The 8,301-nt window shown below is 48.6% G+C and overlaps 1 long non-coding RNA gene across 2 annotated transcripts; it reads left to right on the forward strand.

Moving 5' to 3' along the window:
* Positions 1-530: 530 nt before the first annotated feature.
* On the forward strand, positions 531-5,430 carry LOC144695614 (uncharacterized). 2 transcript variants are annotated; one of them, XR_013579979.1, is made up of 3 exons: positions 531-739; positions 1,556-1,645; positions 5,413-5,430. It is a non-coding gene; the product is annotated as an uncharacterized LOC144695614 (long non-coding RNA). The 2 variants fall into 2 exon arrangements; XR_013579978.1 differs by lacking the exon at positions 5,413-5,430 and adding an exon at positions 3,415-3,465 and having other exon boundaries at positions 536-739.
* The last annotated feature ends 2,871 nt before the right edge of the window (positions 5,431-8,301 follow it).

Consider the following 8,301-nt stretch of genomic DNA (forward strand, 5'->3'; position numbering starts at 1 on the left):
GTGCGCCAGTGGTGGAGGGAGTGAATGTGTGTGGTTAAGGTGCCAACCAAAGGGGCTGCTTTGTCCTGGGGGAAACGGCGCCTACACATTTTCCAATGCACTTCTGCCGAAGTTACAGCCAATTCTGGGCACCACACTTTGGGAAGGATGTCAAGGCCAAAGGGATGTTGCAAGGGCAGATTTACCAGAATGGGACCAGGGATGAGGGACTTCAGTTAAATGGAGTGACCACCAAAGTGACGATTGGGAGGATCATTGTGGATTTAAAGGGAGAGGTCAGGAGGAGCTGGACAATATGTTTCAGTTTGTGTTTCCCATAAAGTAAAACACAACTTGGTCATCCATGTCTGGTGCTGCTTTGAGACCGAAGTATATGAAGGAGAGCAGCAGGCTGCCAGTCACTCACAGGACAAAATCCCCACCTCCTCCCATCCTCTCTCCACCCACCCCCACTACCACCGGTCCTTCACTCTCACCGCCTGGGTTCAATTATTCCTTGTCAGTCCCTCTAATCCTGTTGATTCTTCATTCTGAGTTTTGTCTCCAGGTCACAGAGTGGGCAGGGTCTAGAGCAGCAAATAACAATAATTCTTGTGCATTGCAGTGAACGTCATGAGGGAATTACTGAACTGAATGTGTTCAGCAGCAGCGCAGGAACATTGAAACTGAAAGTGGTTTGAATCAGGAAGTGCTGAGTCTGGACATGGATTCCAAGCAGCAGGAGTGTTGGACTAAGAAGGTAATGTGTCGCATTTTGTTTTGATTTCTTCACCGATCCAGTTTCACTGGTGTGTGAACATAACTTCTGCCTTTCCTGTATCACCCAGTGTTGGGAAAAGGAGATAAACTCCTGCCCGGAATGTAGACAGGAGTTTCTGGAAAGAAACCTCAGGATAAGTCGGGTCTTAGCGAATTTGGCTGAGAAAGCTCGAAAATTAAAGGTGAATCTGAAAGAGAAGGAAAGTAAACTTCACTGTGAGGAACGTCAGGAAAAACTGAAGCTGTTTTGTGAAATTAACAAGAAGTTGATCTGTGTGAATTGTAGAGATTCACGGGGAAACAGAGAGCACTACTTCATCCCCCCATCCAAATATCCTTCTTTCTCTTTCTCCCTCAGGTTCCTAGCTAGTTTCCCCTTAAATATATCTGTAACTTTCACCTCAATCACACCCTGTTTTAGTGAGGTCTACACTCTCATCACTCTCTTAGTAAAGAAGTTTCACCTGAACTCCCTGTTGGATTTATTTGTAACTATATTATTTTTATAGCCCCGATTTCTGGGCTTCCTACAATTGGAAATGTCTTCACTACATGTATCGTGCAGACACTTTTCATAATTTTCAAGAACCCAATTAGGTTTTCTCTGTTCTCAAGTGAAGTAGATTAATCTTTCCTGTTATCCTCTCAATTCTTGGGAATATTTTTTGCCCTGTCTGCTGCATTTCCGTGTCCTTTTATAATATCCTCTTTCTACTTGTGTGCCTGCAGCAATGGGAATTGACAATTCTCAGCAACATGTAACAATGTGAGTGTAATTTTTGCTTTCTGGTTATAGAACAGGCTTGTCCAACACTCGGGCCGTGGGCCACAATCCAGCTCCCGAAGCCTTTGTATCCGGCCCATGGATTCACAGTTAAAACAATGGGTAAGTTGAATGAAAGGTATCTGCATGGATCTGATTCTCCAATCACAGGCGGTTTCTCTGCCACATTTGTGGTCAGCAAGCAGCAAATTCTGGAGGGAATCAGTCTTTGATTCGTCGAACAGCAAGTGGTGTGAAGTAAAGTGGTTGCTCCTTTGTTTTCAAAGTGTTGTTCTCTCTCATCCTCCCACACTGGCTGAAGGAGCACAGGGCTAAGATGGCGGAATGAGCAGGGAGGCCACCAGGAAAAGCAGAGTACAAGGAAAGCAAGCAAGGGTTTGGGAGAGGAACAGCAAGCAGGGTGGCAAGCAGGAAGCAACAAGTGCTGAGCAATCGGATGGAGGCCGGGATGGCCCAGAAGGGATTGGAGGCCTGGAAGGCCCGAGAGTGGGCGATGGTCAGGATGGCCTGGGAGCTCCTGGAGGTTGGGATGGTCCAGGAGTGGGTGGAGATTGGGAATCTGATGACACCTTAATTGAAGGTGTGTCACAGCACTCACCCACACCTTCCACCAGCACGGAGGCGCACACCTTGATGGGGCCTAGTTCTAGAGTAGCCTCGGGATCACAATCTGGTGAGCACATCGCACTGTCTGATCCACAGTAGGCAGCAGCAAGGACTTCCCAGGTTTCTGGCACTTGGAAGACTGCTGGAGGCCAGAAATCTGCTGAGCTCGAACCAGATGAGGAACCTCTGGACTCGGTCATACCTCAGTTGCCGGAGCTGCAAAGGCAAGCTCAGGAACATCAGGAAGGGATTTCCGCTGCACTCCTCAGATTGCAAGACATGATGGAGGAGTCTGTCCGTCTTCAGGCTGAGGTGATAGTGCCGGCATTGCAACGCACCGAGGGCAACACTGGCAGGATGGCAGCCGCCATGAAGACCTTGGTCCAGGATGTTGCTCTTGCACTGCTGCGCGGACTGAACTCCATCGCTGATGCCAGAGTTGGCCTCCAACGGTGCAACATGAGAGGGGTGCAGGGCAGCTCGATTTCATTTCAGCTTCCCCTTCTCCTCAAGGAATCAGCCAGGGGCCCTCAGGCATAGGGAGGGGGATCAGCAGGTGCACATCCCCGAGCAACAAGGTGACTCTGGGAGGGTCTAGCCCATCGAATTCCCTCTTCCTGTGACCCCAGAAGCTCCAGCTCCACAGGCCAAGGCGGGTGCCACTGCCATACAGCAGGACCCCGAAAGCAGGCCGAGCCCTCCAGATCTCAGCCCTCCAGAGGAATGCCCATCAAAGTTATCACAGACAGCAAGTAGCAGTCAGCTGGCTGCCACCGATGCGGATGTCGGGGGAGCACCAAGATGTTGTGACAGGGTTACAGTGACCTGTGGAGCTGGAGCTGTTGAGGTCACAGGAAGAGGGGAGTTGGGTGGGCCGGACACTCTCGGAGTCACCTGGGTGAATGGGCCTGGAATGTGCACCTGCTGATCCTCCTCCCTATGGGTGCCCAGGGGCCCCAGGCTGACTCCTTGAGGAGCAGGGATAGCTGGAGTGAGATCGAGCTGCCCGGCACCCCTCTCGTGTACATACTGTTGGAGGCCAAAATGTCAGCAGTGGTGGAGTTAAGCCCGCGCAGCAGTGCAGGAGTGAAGTCCTGGGCCAAGGTCTCCATGGCTGCCGCCATCCTACCAGTGTTGACCACAGTGCATCGGTATGCTGGCGCTATCACCTCAGACTGAAGGCAGATGGACTCCTCCATCATGCATTGCAGTCTGAGGAGTGCAGCGAACATTCCTTCCTGATGTTCCCGAGCTTGCCTTTTCAGCTCCAGCAGCTGTGACATAACCGAGTCCAGAGGCTCGTCATCTGACTCGAACTCAGCAACATTCTGGCCTCCAGCAGTCCTCCGAGCGCCGGAAACCTGGTAAGTCCCTGCCTCGCCTACAGTGGATGAGACAGTGCGATGTGCTCACCGGGTTGTGATCCTGAGGCTATTGTAAAGCTAGGTCTGACTCTGCGCTGGTGGAGGGGTTGGGTGAGTGCTGACACAGGACTTCAGGGAGGGTGCCTCCAGATTCCTCTTCAGAGGTTTCTTTGGGGCTTGATTAGAGGCCCTGGGTCATGGACTCTGTCGGTTGTTTGGCAGATGTGCCTGCGGAAGCAAGGAGAGATAATTAGCGCATGGTAGTGGCCTGTGAAAAAGGACACATCACTCATGGCGTGGTTGTCTGATGGATGTTGCACTGCTGGATCCTCACTTGGTAGAGCACCGCCGACCTCACCGTCAGCACAGGACTGGTCCAGATCCTGGCCGGCCAGCTGGATGACTCTGTTTTCAAAATCCATGAAAACCTAGATTTTGGGCATTCCACCACTGGTCTGCAATCCTTCCCTCTTGTTATGTGCCAGCATGTCCTGCATGGATACAGATGGAGAGAGTGTAAGCAGGACGCCTGCCGGGCCAGATGATAAATATGCCTGGCCTGTGTGTGTGGTGAGTGGTCCCATGGATGGGATGAGGACAATGACGGTGAGTGTGAGAGAGCGAATGGTGATGCCCATTGAACTGGCAGTGAGTGAGGGCCCTGTGGATGTGTGATGGGTTTGTGAGTGTGTGAGTTGAGAGTGATGAAAAGAGTAACTTACCCTGGCGGAACGGAGGGGATCATTCACCCTCTTGCAGCACTGGGTCCCTGTCCTCTTCTGAAGGGCATTGGCGCTGACCACCGCTGCCACCACCTCTCAAACCGGATTGGTCACATTGCTGCCCATCATGCGGCCAGAGTGGGGGGTACAGGACACCCCGGCGGGCCTCCACGGCATCCAAAAGTCGCTCGAGAGACGCGTCGCTGAACCTGGGGGCTACAGTCTTCTTCAGTTTCAGGGCCATGTCTTCCATGCAACAGTGGTGAGCTGGAAGCACTGAGATGTGTGCTTGTGGCTGGACTTTAAACATGGCGTGACGCAGCGGCGGGATGATGGAGGGCGGGCGAATGAGAGCCCGCCTGCCATGGAAGCGACATGTTTCCCGGGAATGCATAAATAATAAGGCGGGTTCGGGATGATACGGCGTGAAAACCTGCCATTGCGGCCGGTGGGTAAAAGGTAGTTTTACTTGCCCGCTACTGGACTTAGTGCAAATTTTGGGAAAATTCTGCTGTGTGTGTGAATGTGTGTGGGTGGGTGTGCCTCTGTTTGTGAATGTGTGTGGGTGTGTGTGAGAGTAGGTGACTCTGGGTGGTTGAGTGTAAGATCGAGAACCCTGAGATTGGGATTGAGCCGTACACACACACCCTGCTTGCCTTGCCCTCCCTCCCAAAAATCGATTCACAAAGCAGGTCAGAAGGGGACAAAATCCCAGGCTGAATTGCAACCTGCTTTCATATGAATTCCACTGAGTCCAGCATGGAACGTGTGCCATCAGAGGAGAATGCAAAGTCAGTGTTAGTAAAATCACATCCTTAGCCCAGGCCTGGTCCCTGCCCCTTGCTTGGTGACCACGACTTGGGGCCTAGTCTGTCTCTCTCTCTCTATCTCTGCTTCTAAAGTGTAAAGGCAAAAAAAGATTTTCCTGGCAAGCCCTGCTGCTTGGCACTTTTTAATGGGTGTTTTTATGAATTACTCTTTTTTGAAATTTATTACTTTGACAATGATATTTTTGAAAGTCAAGATAATGAGTGAAGCCTTTTCGTACCAAAATTTGATCGTCGAACCCCTTGAGTGAGAAAAAAGTGAAATGTGGGCCCCCACCCAAAAAGGTTGGATAAACCTGATATAGAATGAGAGACTCTGTTAACTCAGATTTGTGTTTTGTTTATTTCAGGAGGAAGCATCACGGAAGAGGAGGTAGGACATAAACTTTACTGAAACTCAGTGCAAGTTAGTAAAATTACTCAGGAAAGTGTTTATGTTCAATTTATAATCAAATGTTTAATATTTACAGGATTAGAGGTCACAGTAATAAGCTGTCACGAGCAGATGATGTCCTGTCCTTCGGAAAATTCAATGGCCCTTTACCGTACCCAGTGGGCAGAGAAATGCTGAATGCCATTAACCCTGGTAAAACTCAAATAAGTTCCTCTTTCCTGATCTATATCTTATAATTTGAATTGTATGCATGCAAATATCAAAGGCAGTATGTTTAAGTGCTTTGTTATAAAGAAATGTGGATAAAAATGGCCCTGATTGGAATTGAATTCTTATTCATGCACCAAATCCATCTTCCAAAAAAAGCATCACCTTCAACTGGTCAGCTGGAACTGTCAGCTCCCCGAACATCACCAATACAGGAACTGTCAGATGAAGCACTGTCTCCAGAGCCCATCGATACTTTACAAACTTCAGCAAGTGGAAACCTCACCATTCCCAGCTGAACCTTTCCTCCTCTACAATACTCATCTTCCTGATACATCTCCACCTTGTTTACCACACTCATGTCCATGAACAAGGTCGGGACAGAAAGCCTGGGAATGGGGCTTTGCCTGTGTGTTGAGGGAGGAGGAGTGGTGAGGGGTATGGAGTCAGCTGGTGTTCACTGTGGACCTGGAGAGCAAGCACTGGATTGCAATCCATTTCCTGAAAGTGTCAGGAAAGCCTATTTTCTCAATTGCCTTGAGGAAACATTGCACTCACTCCAGGTGAATATTTTTTATACATCCAGGGAGAGTATGAAGGTAGAGGTTTGACTGTGGAGTATTATATTGAATAACCGGCTCCACATGTGTCCCTGTATCAAATATTATTTGTTCCCTCGGACCAGAATCTTGGTGTTGAGATCTTGATCTAAATTTTCCATGCAGCATTGAAGAAGGGATTCATTTTTTTCGCTGACCAGAGGTGACGTGCTTTCTGTCCATATTTATTAACGTGACCGTGTCTATGGGAGTCTGGGTCCCTGTCTCCAGCACATGGTGTAAGGGTTTCAGTGGGAAAAGAGTCAGCTCCGTCATTTGGCCCTTGTAAAACTCAGGAGTGGAATTATTATTTGCATCCAGGTCGCTGCTTTTCCAAAAGTAAAATATTGCAGTTGCTGGAAATTTGAACTAAAGACAAGAAATGCTGGCAATGCTCATCAGGCCAGACAGAATCTGCGGAGAGAAAAACACAGCTAACATTTCAGATCAATGACCTATCATCAGAACTGAAGCAAGTGAGGAATGTAATAGTTTAAGCAATTGAAAGGGGTGCAGGGTTGGGGGTAGGGGGATCTGGTCAGAGGTTTGTGATTAGAGTGGAGGACAGCAGAGAAAAGGTTTCATCACACAAAAGCTAAAGGGAGCAGTAGTGGGTAAAGAAACAAAAGTTCTGGCTAGATGAGCTGTGAATGGCTGGACAGCAGCCACCTCAATAAAAAGCAATGGAATAAAGAAAGAAATGAGAAAAAAAATCTCAAAAAAGAAACACACACAAAAAAAACGGAGGCAGCAGTTCTAGCCTAAAATTCTTGAGTCTCAGTGTTGAGTCCAGAGGGCTGTTGAGTGCCGAGTCAAAAGATGAGCTGCTGTTCCTCGAGATTGAGTTGAGCTTCATTGGAATATTGCAGGAGGCCGGAGATGGAAAGGTCAAAGTGGGAGCAAGATGGAGAATTAAAATGTCAAGTGGCAGGGAGCTCGAGATCATGCTTGTGACATGAATGGAGGTGTTCCACAAAACAGTCACCCAGTCTGAGTTGGGTCTCGCCAATGTACAGGAAACCACATGGTGAGAAGTGAATACTATATTGTAAAAAGGACACGTAAATCGCTGTTTCACTTGGAAAGAGTGTTTGGAGCGTTGGATGGTGAGAATAGAGGAGGTGAAATGGCAGGCATTGCCTCTCCTGTGCTTGTATGGAAAGGTGCTGTAGGAAAGGGAGGGGGTATTGGGGGTGACTGGGGAATGAATCAGTGTATCACAGAGGGAGCGGTGCCTTCAGAATCCTAAAACGGGAGGGCAGGGGAAGACGTGTTTGGTGGTGGCTCAGGCTAAAAATGGCAGAAATGGTGGAGTATAATCCTTTGAATACAGGGTGATGGTCGAGGCTCCGATTTTAATTCTGTTGCATGGAATCCCTCCTGCTCCTACCACCAGCCATTGGTGTTTGTTGGAAGGATTTACAAGTTGATAATCAACCTATTGGCCATTTCACGAATGTAACTTCCTTGGCCATTAAGTCCTGGAGTGGGACTCAAACCTGAAGCTTCTGGCTCAGAGGCAGGGAAGGGACTCTGCCCATTGAGCTGCTATTGCAACAGCCTTATTCAACAGGACAATAATAAAAATACCTGGAAAATCTCAGCAGATCTGGCAGCATCTGCAGAGAGGAACACAGTTAACATTTCGAGTCCGTATGACTCTTCAACAGAACTCAGTAAAAATAGAAAAGAGGTGAAACATATGCTGGTTTGGGGTGGGGGGGGGGGGGGGGGGGGCGCGGCGGTGTGGGGGTGGTGGGTAGAGCTGGATAGAGGGCCAGTGATAGGTGGAGATAGCCAAAAGATGTCATAGACAAAAGGACAAAGAGGTGTTGAAGGTGGTGATATTATCTAAGGAATATGCTAATTAAGGGTAGAAAGCAGGATAAGCAAGGTACAGATAACCCTAATGCGAGTGGGGTGGGGTGAAGGGAAGGGATCAAGGGATCGAAATAGGCTAAAAGGTAGAGATAAAACAATGGATGGAAATACATTTAAAAATAATGGAAATAGGTGGGAAAAAAAAATCTCTATAAATT

This window comes from Cetorhinus maximus, chromosome 21, assembly GCF_964194155.1.
Source record: "Cetorhinus maximus chromosome 21, sCetMax3.hap1.1, whole genome shotgun sequence".
Lineage (NCBI taxonomy): Eukaryota > Metazoa > Chordata > Chondrichthyes > Lamniformes > Cetorhinidae > Cetorhinus > Cetorhinus maximus.